Source organism: Olea europaea, chromosome 9 (genome assembly GCF_002742605.1).
Source record: "Olea europaea var. sylvestris chromosome 9, O_europaea_v1, whole genome shotgun sequence".
NCBI classification, from domain to species: domain Eukaryota; kingdom Viridiplantae; phylum Streptophyta; class Magnoliopsida; order Lamiales; family Oleaceae; genus Olea; species Olea europaea.
In genome coordinates this window covers 142,749-158,814 of record NC_036245.1, presented here as the reverse complement: position 1 = coordinate 158,814, position 16,066 = coordinate 142,749, and positions in this window count along the sequence as shown.

Here is a 16,066-nt window from a genome sequence, read left to right as displayed (position 1 = left end):
TAGTAATAACACACATTTTCTGCATGTGTGGATTTCGATCTGTCTCTCATATTTCTACAAAGATTTCTATTTTAATTTCTCACATGGACGACTAGGCCTTCAATTTGACTCCCAGATCCTCCAGCAAGATGCCTCATCTTCTCATTAGATAGCAAAACATCATAGACATCTTCCTAGGTAAGAGTATCCCGACTTTAGAGGATAGTATCTCTAAAAGTCACATATGACGGTGGTAGTGAACATAACAATATCAAGGCCAAGTCCTCTTCATCATACTTAATCTTCAATGTCTCCAAATTGATTACGATTTCTTTAAACATAATTAAGTGATCATCCAACAAAGCACCTTCATCCGATGAGAATACAAGCACTGTTTCATGTGTAGCTTGCTAATCAAGCTCTTTGTTATACAAAGTTGCTCCAACTTCAACTATAATGCAGTGGCACTCTTCTCCTTGATAATATCCTGAAGAATTTGATTTGATAGATGTAGATGAATTTGGGATTGGGCTTTCCAATCTCTAAACTATTTTTCTTCGTGTCCAAGTTGAAAGCATCTTATCAAAGCCAAGCACGGCCTCCTCCAAGTCTATCTATGCGAGAACGACTTGCATTTTCATTTGCTATAAAGTAAATTTAGTGTTTCAATGCAATAACATACTCTATCATTGCCACGTAGAATAGTCAACCTTCACTATGATAGCACTTGATATGAATAAACAAGATACCGAAATTGCTCTGATACTACTTGATATGAACAAGTAAGGTACCATAGTTGCTTTGATACTGCTTGTTGTGGTTTGATAGAAAGATTATGACAATAATGGAATAAACAAGAATAAAATACAGAACATCAAGATTTACGTAGAAACCCAAGACGAAAAAAAATCAAGGGTAGAAGAGGAGAAATCCTCTATAATCAATAGCAGTCGTGTTTACAACAAGATCTTAATATTCTCAACTAAGATATAAAGCTCTGAAGATGTTTTATGAATGTTATGAAGATAATACAAGTTATGACTTATATATATCAAATCCTAGAAACTAAAGTTGAAGATAAATAGGAGTCCAAAATGCGAAAAACAACCTAGAGAGTGATAAGAGGGTGAAAAATCTCTATTCAAAATATGTTGGTGCCACTCGAGCGGCCAGCTCGCATCAGGCAAGCAAAAAATGTGGTGACTTCTCTTCTTGGTCCATAATTTTGATCTCTTCAAGACCATTTTAACTAAGACTCCAATACCCACTAAAGTTTGGGTCATATTACAACATGAAAGGTCTCAACATCAAGTTCTTAGTACGCAGTCGACTAAATTGCCTATTCAATTACAATTTCAATGATTTCCATCTAATCCCAACTGCAAGTTTTTATGGTCTCACTTACGTAGGCACTTAGATACATAATTTGAAGATCATTGTCCCTCAAATCTTTATTCTCCGATTTCAAAGTTACTTCTAAATAGGAATGGCAATAAAGCGGAGGGGGATGAAGTTCAAGATGTGCTCTCAATTTCATACTTTCCTCAACACCAAAGGGAAAAGACTCTACAAAATCGTAAGGATTATACAAAAAAAACCAAAAGAAAACTAAGAAAGGGAGAAAAGGCCAATACCAAGAAACAAGTGCATCAAAAAATAATACTTGTAAAATGTACATTCCAATAAGAAGGGTGATGCCTCACTCAATTTAACCAAAAGAACCAGTAGAAAGAACATCATTTATATGAATGTTTGGTTTTATTTGCACCATCGCGCTTTCAAGAACTATGCCGAAACTATCAATGAAAAGTGAGAATTGAGAACAACAAATAATATTGCATTTTTCCTTTCACTCTAAAAAAAGAAAAAAAAACTAAAAAAATAAAATAAAATAAGTCCATTAGTGAGTGATGACGTAAATAAACGCATTATATGAAGTAATCAAAGAACCAATTAACCAAAGAACTAAAAGTTTTGGGGTTGACTCTGAAGAGTTTGGCACGAATCATTTAACTCCAAAAATGAACGTTTCTCGTGTTGGTAAGGTTCTATAGCTGGAACATTAAACCCTAACATAATTATAATTTGTTAATGTGTGTGTGCGTAGGTGTTTTTTTTTTTTTAAATCTAGAACCAAATTGTGTAGTTGCATTAATATTTTTTTCATCGAAAAAAAACCCATCTTTGTCACACAATTTTTACTACAACTAGTCAACATTGAACATGCGTTGCACATTATTATGGAATACTTTATAAGTTCTATAAAGGTAATATTTGAAAATGAGTGAATTTCAATTAATTTTGAATTAATATGAGGAAATATATACGTGACAATGAATGTTAAATCATTGCAAATAATAAAAAGCATCATTTAATGTGAAATTCTAATAAAGTTATAATTAAAAATAATAACATTGAAATGCATAAATGAATATTAATATTAATTAAATAATTGAATGTTAATTAATTGAGAATTAATAATAGGAAATTTATATATTAATGAAAGCACACATGTGAAATGAATTCGTTAAAAGTACAAGTACATTAATGGTAAGTACATGGTTAAATAAGTTAAATACATATTGAAAAATGAAAAGTAAAATATTATTGAAAAAATTGAATTATAGAGAGCTAGAATCATCCAAAAATATATTTTTACTTAATTTAATATTTAATATATTATAGATTAATGCTTTCTCTATTTCTCCAACTTATAACAAAAAGATAACTTAGTTACATCGGTTTAACTCAAACTTGAACATGTTTGCACTAGCTGAGCAAAGAATGAAATAGCTTCAATTGCATACAATGTTAGAATAGCATAAAAGTTTAAACTACAGGAAATTTAGATAGTCTTTTTGAGCGAGTCTTTTATTTGATAAGCAATATTGTTAAAATTTAGTGTTCCATCTTAAAATGCCAACATTATTAAGAGAAGTGTCCCAAACCCTTATAAATCAGTCTAGATTTTCATCTTTATTCAGTGTGAAATTTTATCCCTTAATGTACTTCCGTAAGATGGTAGTTCGTTTGAGTATATCAATTTTGAAATTACTATGTCATTTTTTGAGTCTTAATCAGACCAAATCGCTCGTTAGCTCTGATACCAGTGTTAGTTGGTCTTGAGCCTTCCCAATCCCAAAAGTTAGCTTAAGAGGTAAAATTTGTCCTTACAGTTATAAACTGACTATAAGTCACTTTCACAATCGATGTGGGATAACCTCAACAATTGTGTTGGGAGGTCATGGGGTTTCTCAACCCCCAAAAGTTACCTCAAGAGATGAGGCTTTTCCTTACATTTATAAACTGAGCACCAGTTTCTTCCACAATTGATGTGAGATAATCTCAACAATCTCCCCTTCACACATTAGACTCTTGGTGAGAGCAAACTCGTATCTCCTGTGAACTATTGGGCTAAAACTTGTTGATAACCTAGGCTCTAATACCATGTTAAAACTTGAGATTTCATCTTAAAAGGTTAACCTTGTTAAAAGGAATAGCCCAAACTCTTATAAGTTAATTTATGTTTTCATCTTTATTTGATATGAGATTTTATTCCTTAACAATATCGATGAAGCCACCGTGAAGGCTATGAACCTCACAAGGAAAACAAATGCAAAAATTGAGATGGAATATAATCCAAGCAAAGTGGTAGAATCCCAAAATAGGAAACAATAGGTAGAAGCAAATTTTAAAGTTACAATGCAGAAGGAAACTTGATATAACAAAATGTATATGCCTATAGAAGAAGTAAGAACATCTAAGAGACATTCAAATGAAGAAATTCTAGTTAAGCTAATGCTGCGTGTTGTAGCAAAAGGGGCAAATTGATATTATTAATTTGTGGAATTTAATTATTGTCGCTATGCGGAGCCATAATGCAAAAAGATAAAGTGTGCAATTTTCTCTTGTATTTCCATCATAAAAGAGAGACAGAGACTTGAGAAAAGATAGGGTAAGCGATTTTATCTTGTAAACATTTTTTCATCATAGTAAACTAATGCAGCGGTGAAAGAGAATGTAGTTTCATATTGATACAAATCTCTATAAATCTTGCATGTCTTTATTTTTTTTTCTACAAATTAATAGTTCTCGATGAAAGAAGTAAAGTTCTTAATTTTGAGCACTTAGTATTGAAATTTCAGAGCAACATAAAATATGCAAAGTACAATATCAGCATCCGAAAATAAAGGCACGCATGTAAAAATAATGTACACGAAGCTAGTGATGCAATCTTAATGAAAAAAGGAATGCAGCAAAGCAACCTGATTGAAAACCAGAGGTAAGCAAATCTTATGGAATTGAAAGAACCAAACTGGCCAGTTCATAATGGAAAATTTAAATTTTCAGGTTTTTCTAAAGTAAAAACCCACAGGTTCAGTTCCTAATTCAAAAATGCACTATCAACAGGGCGGAGTTGACGGGAGAAATCAGCCTCAAGATAGTTTGAGAAAACTTTGTATTCTTAAACTTTCTTTAATTTCAATTCTATATTTCAAATTTCTATTTCAATATTGTAATACCAATTTTTATATTTCAATAAAATTATTTCTTTATTTCAACATTTGTGTGTGTCTATATATATCCAGTTGGAGAGTCTGAATATATGAAGGCAGCTTAAAAATTTACACTAACGTACACAAAATAATTATGGCATTATAGAGAAAATCCTTCCAAATATTTTATAGGTGCTGTTGATTGGTTGGTTATTATTATTATTATTATTGTTGTTGTTGTTGTTGTTGTTGTTGTTGTTGTTGTTGTTGTTGTTGTTGTTTATTTATTTATTTTTTGCCTTTGTCAAATGAAAAACCACCAACTGTATCTGTAAATTATCTGGTTTATTCTTTACATGTAATACTCTTCATGGCATTATGCATGACAGACGCATTGTAATTCTCAAACATTATGGTCGAAGCAAACTCCTAAACAGTTCTGCTATGGGTACAGGGAACTTGTTACGGAAATGATACAGGAATTTAAAATTGATGATGTGGCATTTATCTTGGGAAAAATGAAAAATATTGAAACCATATTTCAATCTCCACAATTCACTCTTCCATCCTCTTTCCACTCACAAAATTTAGTTTCCCATTTCGCCCAAATCACTCTTCCGTTGTATTGCCCTAACCTTCCTAACTCAAAACCGTTCACTACACTCATCGTCGCTGGCAACCGGCGCCAACGAAGAGCGTACGATGTGAGCATCCTTCCTTCACGGCCGTACTCACCTCTATCCACCACGAATAGTCCATAGGCGACGCACTCACCTCCATCCCTGACGCCACACAGCCACACTCCGCTCCATCTCCAGCGCTAATGTAATTAAATTTTTTCTAGTTTTGTACATGAATTTTGAGAGTTTTTTTTAATGGTGTTGTACATGGATTTTTCAGAGTGAATTTCTTATCTCCTTCGCTAATGTCAGTACATATTGTTATATAGTGAATTTTTATGTGAAATGAATTTAAATTTTGTTTATCCACTTGCTTCTTGTAAATTTCATCTCCCTAGTGTATTTTTTTGTGTTCACCCAGAATAATATGGTTTTTGTTTGGTTTTCATTTAGACAAAGAAAGCTGAATTGTTTAATTTCTTGTTTTATAAGTAGAATGTTAGTTTTATTGAGCTCTTCTTTAATGTCTTCCTTTAAAAATTGGAATTGTTTAATGTCTTCTTTTATTGTCAGTTCTTTGACATGGATTTTGAGGTTGGATAGTGGTTTTTGACATAGATGATTAGGTTTAGGGTTTACTATAATTGGACACTAATAATGGTTGATGTGGGATTTTGTACTTCAAATGCATTCACGTTTGTTTATTTGTTTGTTCACTAGTTATCAACTTGAATGAGAGGAAGGAATTATGGACTTTGTCACGATTGCAGAAGCAGCACTCACTACTTTGGACAATGCCAAACAAAGCGCCGATGCCCTTCGTGTAAATAGGATATCAAAAATGTTTTGAGGTCGAACGAAATACTAGTAATAAAGGGCGATTATTTTTTACTTATAGTAATGATTGTGGATATTTTGACTGCGTGAAAGAAAGATCTAAGCGCAGAGTCGAGTTTCATTAATGAAGTAGTGAATCATGAGCCCAACGAGGAAGATGAAGAGTTGCCAGAAATCTTTGACACGCTAGCTCGAATTAGCAAAAAAATAGACTTTGACATATCGATGCACTTGACTTTCCACAAAGTAAAAGGAATTGCGAAGTATGATGGGAAATGAAAGGGTTCGACTTGAACGAGTGATTTAAGTTATATTTGTGGTGGATAGACTACTATGATGTCAATTTGAATTTTCTATATAGATTATCATAACGTTCAAATGGTTAGGTCATTGTAGGCTATAAGATGTATGGTTAATTTTGTCAAAATTATCATTCGACATATGGTCGTTATTTGGTCCATTGTAATATATTTTATGGTTGCTAGAACTTTATAATATATTCGTTTTCATTTTGGTTTGCAAACAACCTGGCTGAATTCTTAAAAACAAAAAGAGAGAGAGATGGCAGATTGTGAAAGGCAAATGAAGCTAGTTTCAACACAAGGGAAAACTTTGAAAAAATTGATTTTACTTTTGATTTTGTTTCCAACGAATAGCACACTGATACATAATGCAGTTTAGAATAATTAAAACTCCCCCAAAATAAAGAAAATAGTTGAACTAAATACAGCACAAACTTGTAGTGAAGAGTTACAAGCATATAGTGACATCAGCTTCCAAAGTAGACTGCGTTCTTCTTACGATATGAAGCAGGCATATTCTACTCAGCATGTAGACCTCCAATCCATTTCTCTATTTACATGTGCAATAATACAAACATCACCATCATTTTTTACAAATACTAAGATTTCCCACTCTTAACATTATCAACAATAATACCAATATTTACCTTTATGAAGTAAATGTGTCCAAATATACCTTCTGTGTGAGAATCACAAGCCCGTGCCACCTTGATTGGGTAAATTTTGATAGTAGTATGGCATGACTTGACCTATTTTAGAATATGAAAGTTAGAATACGCTTAAATGAAATGATCATACATAAATACTTAACAAACCTAATCAATGTATTTACCTTGAGAGCATTGACTATAATGGCAAGTGCTGTGTGATGGTTTGACTGCATTGTAACCTTGAATGAAATAACGTCATATTTAACACCTTTAACCAAATAAATGAATTAACACAAGGTTTTGAGAATATGATAATGGTGAAGGCATAGAACATTGCGGTAGTTGAGATGCCTAGACATTGGTTGCTCCCTCTTTTGCACTACTAAAGATCATTAAAGATCATACCCACCTCAGGCATAATCACAACATCTCCTCTCACATTTTTATTGTCCACAGTGTTGTCGTTATCACAGTTTAGCAACAAATCATGATTCTCATATTCCATAATTCCTTTTCCTAAATGAGTGATGTATAAGTTATTATTACTCATTAATCCCTCAAAATATGTGAATAAAAGGTTATTTTACTATTTATAGATAATTAATAAACATGAGCCAAACAATGGCAAAAGTGATGAGTAAAATACTTATCTGAAATTTGTCCTCAATAACTTCTTTAATGTGCAAGTGAAATAAAACAAAAAATTACCAAAGGGAAATGCATTTCACTATGTTAAAGCTTTAACATACTGATTCGCAGACCTCACAGTTCTGCTATGGATAATAGATAAAGGATGAGAAAATATGGAATCAAGTGACAACTTATAATAAATTTCAAGTAGGAAACCAATGTATTAGCTAACCAGTTTAGAACCCAAGAAGAAAAATACCTTTGTCCGTCATTTAGGATTTTTGTAGCTTTAGGAATTGTTGATGAAAATGGCTTTGATGTTGGGAACACGATTGGCTTTGATGTTTACAAACTAGTCGGAGTTGTACGCTTGTAGTTTAATCGGATTTTGGCCGGAGATGGATAGGTTTTGTATGGTGTGGACTCGAGGCGAAATTTGGGGATGTGAAAGGCTTTCCCCTCCTGGTCTTTGTGTTTAAGGGTATTTTCATTTTTTTTAACTCTGTCACGTCATTTCATTTTGAAACCCTGTAACAATTCTGTCCATCCTTTCTGTACTCGTAGACTTATTCACTCCTAAAACTTATGGTATCTCTCATCTTCATCCCACTAAAATTTATTATATTATAATATTATTGCAATTAACTTATATGTTATGTCCAACATGGTAGAATGATATATATATACACCCTTGTTTGGGCGCCATTTTTAAAGAGTTATTGGGGAAAAAATATATTTTGAAATAGCATTTTTTTGAGAATGTGCAGTTAAAAGATAAGAAAATTTTTTGGATTTAAGTGTAATATTATTTTATTAAAGAATGTGTGATTGAAAATGAAAAAAGAGAAAAATACATTAAATTAAAATGAGGCCCAAACAGGGGGCATAATTAGACATTTTTTAACATATCATATGTGAAAGAATTTAATGTTGGGAAATTATTTAATTTACCATATAGATTGACATATGTAATTAATTGTGTATAAATCTATCTTAAAGTTAAGTTCAAAATTAAATTGATCTAATAAGAAATTTAAGTTGTTGGGCTTTGAGTATCTAAATAAAGTGTGAGTTGGATTATATGTGTAGAGATCAGATTCTTTTAGAATTATATTTTATGATATGTGAAATGCATATGAAAACTATATAAAGGGCTATGGTCCTCAATTCATATGTAACTTCTCATTCTTTGTGTCATCCTATCAATATAAGAATACAAGATAAAGTATATTGAAAAGGATGATCTAAAATCCACATTCAAGAGTAGACAATCAACAATCAAGAATAAAAAAAGAAGGAATTCAAGAATCAAGATTATGGATCAAGAAGCCAATTTCAAAATTCAGAATCAAGATCTAGTATTAAAGAAACATTTTCAATGAACTAAGATATGTTCCACACTTTATAATTCTCTTGGTAATTTGATATCAAGAATCTTGGCAATAAAGTAATTAAGTTTTCAAGTTTTTGAGATTTAGAATTCCATAAAAAATTCTAACAGATGGTATTAGAGCCAACTCCATGTTAAACCATTGAGATTCAAGCAAGAAATTTTAGGGATGAAACTCTTACTTTGGATTCTTCAATTTTGAGATGCGAATTTTGGCCCTAAATTTCGAATTTTAGATCTTCAATTTTTTTTTTAATTTTAGAATTTTCTTCTTTTTCTGGATTAAGTTAAATTATTTGAATTATATTTTGGATTGGAGTTAATGAATTAAGGATTTGTTTGCACAGAATTCAAGGCCTTAAATATGATATAGCATCTATCATTTAATGATTATGAGGGACAATTCCCAAGTGTAGATTTCATGCAAGCAAAGACTTAGTAATTGGTTGATATATATTATAATTTGTATATTGAATGATTGGATAGAGATATGCCAAAGTGGGTAACTTCAACATTGAGTAATTGGTGACTGAAAGTTGTAGTTTTTTCGGGATAGCAGCTGCTCGGTGCTGCAGAGCCCACTTTCAAGCACTGCTGTGCCAACTTGTTGATTTTTTTTAAACAAAAAAATCGTAATAAAGGATAATCAAATTCAACTTTTAGTACAATCAAATTTCTTCCAGATTACTAATTTTTTGAAATAAATTAATTGAAAAAACATGTTACAAAAGTAGCCTCCCTTGTCTAAATTGATTTATTTGGAATATTAGGAAGGTTGTGTATACGTAATTCATGTGGGCATTGACCAGCCCAAATGAATGTTAATATTTGGCCGAATCATTTACACACCGTTAGTAATAAATATATGACAATTGTAAAAATTTTCATTATGTGAACATTGAGTTGGTCCAAAGATACACTTGATGTTTGATTGAGTTTATTGTTAATATTTGATTATTACACCAAGAATGTCACTTACAAGTTGGTATTTCTGTCCAAAGACTAAATACCAATGTCGTGCTTGATCTCTTACGAAGGGATTTATCATTATTGGAAATTATTGATTGCCCAATACAGATTCTCATAGGAACATGTTATATAAGTTTAAGTTCTCTATTTGACTAATCCACCTACTTATACTACATTTGCTAAACTAATCAATTAAATATCTGTGCTTAAGAAACCAAATTTTAAAGTTTGGAAAGAGAACATTCATATCATTATTGGCTACATGAATCTAGATTTTATGTTAAAAACTGAATAACCCACTACTCTTACGGATAAGAGTTTCACCAATAAAACGGAGTTTGAATTAGTAGGATCATTTAAACCGCATGAATCTTATGATCATGAAGCGTGAAATTCTATTTACATTCAGGGATGCTAAGGTAAGTATTGCCAATGAGTTTCTCGAGAAAATTGAAAAAAAGGCTTTGCAGAAAGCAATAAAACCAAAACTAGCATATCTTTTGGCAAACTTAGTTTCACTAAAGTATAAGGGCAAAGATGACGTAATGGAGTACATTATAAAGATGCATCATCTTGCTTCAAAACTAAAGGTATTAGAGCTTGAGTTGTCTTATGACTTGCTCGTGCATTTGGTTTTGACTTCTCTTCTTGTACAATTATGTCAATTTAAGGTCAGTTGCAATAGTAATTAGGGGAAGTAGACTCTTAATGAGCTTATTTTATCTTGTGTGCAAGAAGAAGAAAGGTTAAAGCAAGATAAAAATGATATTACTCACTTGGCAAGTACTTCTAAGAACAAGTAAAAGAATAAGAAAGCTTCATTTAGTCCGATTCAAAAGAAATAGTAAAAGCCCGCAAAGGATAAATTATCTAACTATTAATTTTGTGAAAATCTAGAACACATGAAAAGAGATTGTACTAAATACCATGCTTGGCATGTAAAGTAAAGCACATGTCTTACTTTGGTTTGTTCTAAAGTTAATTTAGTTTCAGTACCTAGACACAATTAATAAATTTCGATGTCACTATTCAAATAAGCGTATCTATGCGGGGTTGTCTGAGCAGTTAAAGTCAATTGATGCTGAAAGATTTATTTGTGTGGAGGCAATAGCAAATCAATTAAAGTTGAGGCTATAGAGGCTTTTAGGTTATTATGAAAGACTAGTTATTACATGAATATGAAAGAAATATTTGCAAAATTGTCCTTTAGAAAGAATTTGGTTTCCATTTCTATATTGGACAAATTTTGTTACTCTTGTTGAATTAAAAATAGTTAGTTTAATCTTTCTCTTAATTCATATATTGTGAGTACCAGTTCTTTATCTAATCATGATAACTTATATTTGTTTAATACAGTTGTCTCTTATAAAGAAATGTTGCATGTGAATTCACGTGGTATTAAACATAAATTAAGTAATGAGAATTTTGCTTCGTTATGGCACAGGCGATCAAGTCACATCTTTCAAAAGAGAATGAAAAATTTTGGGTCAGAAGAAATTCTTGATCCCCTTAATTTTTCATATTTAAGTATTTGTGTTAATTACATTAAGGGAAAACATGCAAACATAAGGAGATATTATGCCAATAGGACTTTGGACGTCTTAGAATTAATTTATACAGATTTTCTGAATATTATGATAGATATGAAGGATCTAGAGAACAATGTCGAGGACCTTTTGCAAAAAAATTTAGAGGAATGTGGAATCGTCCCACTGTACACCATGCCAGGGTACCTAAGCATGAACGATATTATTCAGAGATGAAACAGAACATTTAAGGACATGGTAAAGAGTATGATAGTCATTTCATCTTACAAGAATCTCTCTAGAAATAAGCACTAAAGACTGCAATTTAAAAATTCTCAATAAAGTTCCAAGTAAAACAACTTTTAAGGGGTTACAAATTTTTAAAGATCCTACTATTAGGTCAATTTTCGAAACGGAAAATTTTCGATTCCTCAAGGATGTAGAGTTTACAGGGGAGATAAAATTTTAATGATAATGATTTCGTCTTTGATGAAGGATATGTATATATCTATTCTTTTGCAATTGACAATAATCAGGATCAAAGACAAATTCTTGCTCTAGATCTTGTTCTAGAAACAATTTCAGATTAAGACAATATTAAAAAAATCTACATACACAATCAAGAGATTGTTTTAGAAAAATAAACTCAACAACCTCAAGACAAATATTATTAAAGAAATCAACTAGAGAAAAGAGAAAAGCAATTAAGGATGATTTTATAGTTTTTTTCTCCAAGAAAATAAGGATGAAATTGGATTGATAGAAGAAGATATGATCAATCAGCCTTCATCAAACCATGCAAACAAATAATTCTTAAGAGCGGATTGATGCAATGAATAAAAAAATAAAGTTCTTGAAGACAATGACGTTTGAAACTTATCCCATTGCCTGAAAGTGTAAAGTTCATTGGTTGTAAAAGGATATTTAAAATAAGAGGATTCAAAGGGTGATGTAGAGAGATATAAGACTCGTTTTGTTACAAATGACTATTCAAAAGGAAGGAATTGACTTTAAGAAGACTTTTTCTCCGATTTCCATAGAAGCCTGTTTTAGGACTAATATGACATGATACATTTTGATCTTAAGCTACTTCAGATGGTTTACAAATAAAAAAATAAATAAAAACCTCATCTATGGGCAAAAGTAGGTTTCCCATCAATGGTATTACAAATTTCATCAAATAATTATCTCGTTTGATTTTAAGATGAATTTAGTTGATGAACGTCTATATCACAAATTCAGTTAGAGTAAGTATATATTCTGATATTACATGTTGATGACATACTACTTGCCAGCAATAATATTGGCTTATTGCACGAAAATCAAGAGATTTCTATCATGAAATTTTGAAATGAAAAATCTTGGCAATGCCTTTTTTGTATTAAGGATATAGATATACTAGGATCATTATCGTGGTCTTTTTAAATTATCACAAAAGAGCTATATTAAGAAAATTTTTAAAGGATTTAGGATGCGAGTGTGTAAACTATGTGATATCCCTATTACTATGTGATACAATTTTAGTCTTAATCAATCCCATAAGGATGAGCTTAAAGAAAAGGGAATACGGAAAATTCCCTTTGTTTTAGCAGTTGGGAATTTAATGTTTGCTTAGGTTTGCACACTCGAGGTATAGCATTCATTATTAGAATGTTAAGTAGATATTTAAATAACTTTAGGATGGATATTTGGAAAGCAACCAATTAAATTATTAGGTATCTATAGATAACTAATGATTACATGATCTCGTACAGAAAATAAAACCAATTGGAGTTCATTGGATATTCTGATTCTGATTATGGAACATGTCTGTGAAATTTCCTCACAGGGTTGTAAATTTTGGATGGCATTGAAAGACCACCATGTTATTCTGTGACAATAGCTATTTTGTATTCCAATAGTGGCTTGACAATACCAAATTTTATAGACATTAAGTTCCTAGTTGCTAAGGAAAGAATTTAGAGTGATTAGGTTCTATAAAGCATATTAAGACAAACTCCACAATTATAGATCCATTTACAAAATGGTTGCCACCTAAGGTCTTTTATGAGCATAATGCTCACACGAATGTTGCATATTTTGATAATATGCCAGTTCAGTAGGAGTTTGTGTTCGGATTTTTTTTTTGGTTAAGACACAATTTTGTTATCCGTGGATATTCGGTTTAATTCAGAAATAAAGTATTTAGTTCAGTTTCACTCTAATTAAAGTTTTCGTTTGATCTTATTAAAGAATAAGGTAGGACCAATTTTGTTTAGATTACATTGCATGTAATTTCCATGCTATACATCCACACTTGATTTATGTCATTTGATCATATTAATATACATAACCATTGAGGTTTTAGTTATGATAATAATGACAAAGAGTGCTTTGATCCTATATTGACATAATTGATGAATGAGATTGTTCGGAAATGCTTTTGGTAATGATAGTAAAAGTTTTGAACTCATAAGATTATACACATTTATAAGATAACATATGCGGACCAAGTGGGAGATTGTTGGGAAATTATTTAATTTTACCATGTAGGCCGACATGGGTAATTAATTGTGATTAAATGCTATCTTAAAGTTATGCCCAAAATTAAAGTGATCTAATAAGAAATTTAAGATATTAGGCTTTGTGTATCTACATAAACCGTGGGCCGAATTACATGTACAGATTAGATTACTTTATAATTGTATTTAGTGATGTGTGAAATATATATATGGAAACTATATATAGGGTTATGGTCCTCAATTCTTATGTAACTCTTCGCTCTTTGTGTCATCCCATCAACACAAGAATACAAGAGAAATTATATTGAAGAGGAAGATCCAATAACCAACAATCAAGAATAGATAATATACAATCAAGAAGAAAGAATTCAAGAATTAAGACTATGAATCAAAGAAGCAAAACAAAAATCAACAACTTAAAAATTGAAAGAGTCAATATTCGAGATTCAAGATCCGAAATCAAGATCCAATATTAAAAAAATTCCCAATGAATTAAGATATGTTCCGCACTTTATAATTCTCTTGATGATTTGACATCGAGAATCTTGACAATCAAGTAATTAGATATGTTCGCAATCAAGAACAAATAATATACAATCAAGAATCAAGAAGAAGGAATTCAAGAATTAAGACTATGAATCAAAGAAGCAAAACCAAAATCAAGAACTTAAGAATCGAAAGAGTCAATATTCAAGATACAAGATCCCAGTATTAAAGAAACATTCCCAATGAATTAAGATATGTTCCGCACTTTATAATTCTCTTGATGATTTGACATCGAGAATCATGGCAATCAAGTAATTAGATATGTTCACAATCAAGAACGGATAATATACAATCAAGAATCAAAAAGAAGGAATTCAAGAATTAAGACTATGAATCAAAGAAGCAAAACCAAAATTAAGAACTTAAGAATCGAAAGAGTCAATATTCAAGATACAAGATCCCAGTATTAAAGAAACATTCCCAATGAATTAAGATATGTTCCACACCTTGTATTTATCTCAACTAATATGTATTATTATCTCTAACATTCCATTGGTGGTCTTTCCTTTGTCCCAAAGATGGGGTTTTATAGAAATATAGCAATTTATACATGAACTTCCCTTGAGGTACATGTAATTTCCCCTATTTTCAAAAATTTTAAAAATCTTTGATATAGTTTACTTCAGGTAACAAATTTTCTAGGTTAATGAAAGATATATGTTTATTTTTTCGTTTTACGCTTCTATACTATTCTCACTTTTTTATTTTATTTAAGTTAAGTTGTTTTCTTTCAGAATTTTGATTTGATTAGATAACTTCAGTTAAAAGATATTACTGTAGTTATTGTTATAAAATTTTAAAAATTATAAACGTGTGAAATTTTAATTTTTTTTTTTTTTTGCAAATAAGATTGACAAATAATTAGCAAATGATCTCTAGATTGATCAGAAGGTTCTTTTAGTTGACTATAATTCGTTACTTGAACAAAACTAGATCAAAGTCAATGTATGTAAATATTTTAAAATATTCGTATGAATGTAATTGTATATTCACTAAGTATTTCATATTGTTAAATTTATATCATTTTCTCTAATTTTTAAACCATTGAAATATATACTTATATTAATAATAGAAAATTAAGTTAATATTATTACAACATTAATATGCTAAAAATTAAAACCAAAAGTTTATAACTTTGATTCCTTTTAGTTCATTTTCTTAGTAAATATTTTAGATCAATTTGATCTATTTATTTTTAATGAGAAATCAAAATTCGCAAAAAATGTGATTAAAAAACTAAGTGGCCACGCGCTCACACACATATATTCTCTTTCCTTTCTTCTCACTTACTTTGTTCTCAAGTCATATAAATTGCTTTTTGTGAATTTGTGTACGAACTTCCTAAGTTTGCCATCCTTAATAAAATTGATTTTAAAATGCAACCCAATCTTCAAATAATCAAAAGGTTATCCATAATTTCTTTTTTTAATCTCCTGTTAGGCAACATTTTTATCTCCGGCTCTAAATTCAACCAGTTTTCCCTAATTTTATCCCAATATGCCAACAATAACAAAACAATAAAACCATGGAAACTCATTCAGATCTGAAGCACAATTTTTATCCCCAGCCAAAAATCGATAATATAACAAACAAAATCCAAGGAATAGAAAAATCTACAAA